We start from the raw sequence: 1,664 nt of genomic DNA on the forward strand, positions 1-1,664 counted from the left end.
TCTTCTTTCCTATCAAAAATATATCATCCTTATCTCCCCTCCTTCTTTTTTATGTTTGTTACTCTCTTGTAACACCTCTAATCTTCTGGCGCTCATAATATGACCTTATGCAGTTGCGAGCACCGTAAAACCTCTACTAAAACTAAAAACTTTGGAACTTTTGTGGACGCGTTAAATTGAATCCCCTTCCCTTCCCAGAATTGAACCTTTGTCTCCGCTGCGTTTAACGGCGAAGAGCTTTTATAACGGCTATACCAAAGAAGCCAGATCCTGCTGCTCTGAACTTTTCCGGACTCGGCAACAAACAACTTTGGGCCATTGATTTTCAATTAGGACGCGGAGGTCCAGTCTCGTGTCGTACCTTCCAGCACAACGCGTCTGTCTGGGGAAATATTCGAAATAGCTGCCGTGTTCTAGGAGAGTCAGCTGGTTGTTGGAGGGTGCTCCTGGTGGGTTGCTTGCTTCCTCCTCTCTTTTTGTCGTTTGTTTCTGAATGTTTACCTTGCTTCTTTTTGCTGCTCTAAATTTAGTAAGTGGTTGGCTGGTGCTCTGGTGTGGTTTGCTCCTTCTTTCCTATCAAACATCTATCGTTCTGATCTCTCCTCCTCCTTTTTTGTGTTTGTTACACTCTTGTAACACCTGACCACCAATGATTTATTTATAGAGGCACCAGCCATCCATGTCCAGGTGCTGTTTTAGCCGCTTGTAACACCTCTAATCTTCGACACTTATATAACCTCATTGTGTTGCAAATGCCGTAAAACTCTAATTTTAAAAAGCTCTAAATTGTCGTTATCGTGTCGATATTGTGCTGCTTTTCTTTTCCTCAAACAAACTATGAAGTTAAGTGTGTCGTTTGGTTATAGAGCTTCGAGTGTCAAGTCGAGGAGAAGGGATGGGGGGATGAGGTGATGGAGAGAGGGGATAGGGATAAGACATGAGATGATGGAGATAGATGATGGGGATGAAGGTGATGGAGAGAAGGATGGGAATGAAGGTGGTGGAGAGAGAGGGGTGGTGGCTGAGGTGAAGGCGTCGCAGTGTTATGTCCGGGACTTGTTTTGATACATGAGAGGGGAAGTTACGGTGTTCACTCCTTCCACCCTTGCTGGAATTTTCATGAAAGTGAAATTATACAGCTCCCTGTTTTGAACTTCTTGGTCTGGCGTGCATCACTTCTTGTCCCTTGGAGTCACATTGAGGTTGCCTTTATGTTTTGTAGGGTCAGGAAACAACGGACTGGGGTCTTAACGTCGTGAAGCGCGAAGACATGAGAAGGGGGAGGGGGTATACTTATTTATATAATATATATCAAGCTAAATGGACGGCTTTCAAAGATAAAAAAAAAATCTTACAACAAAACCTATTTCCATCACATCTGTAAAACAGTGAGACACACCCACACACGTTCATTCATTCCAAATGTATTGCCAATGTCTCTCCTTTGGGGCTTTTCAAGAACGTCAAAATCTGAAATGAGAGTAGTAATATTTGAGAAATCTACCTCGTCTACCCCTTAGGCATAATATATGGTCACTTTTAAGCACAAGAACATTACCCTACCTATAGGAGAAGTTTGGTTTCATTGATGTGTATACTTGTTTGGTTATAGAGAAAACTCTCCGTGTCTTTTAAAGAAACTGAGCAAGGGGCAAAAACTTTAC

This window comes from Aplysia californica, unplaced genomic scaffold (assembly GCF_000002075.1).
Source record: "Aplysia californica isolate F4 #8 unplaced genomic scaffold, AplCal3.0 scaffold00165, whole genome shotgun sequence".
NCBI classification, from domain to species: domain Eukaryota; kingdom Metazoa; phylum Mollusca; class Gastropoda; order Aplysiida; family Aplysiidae; genus Aplysia; species Aplysia californica.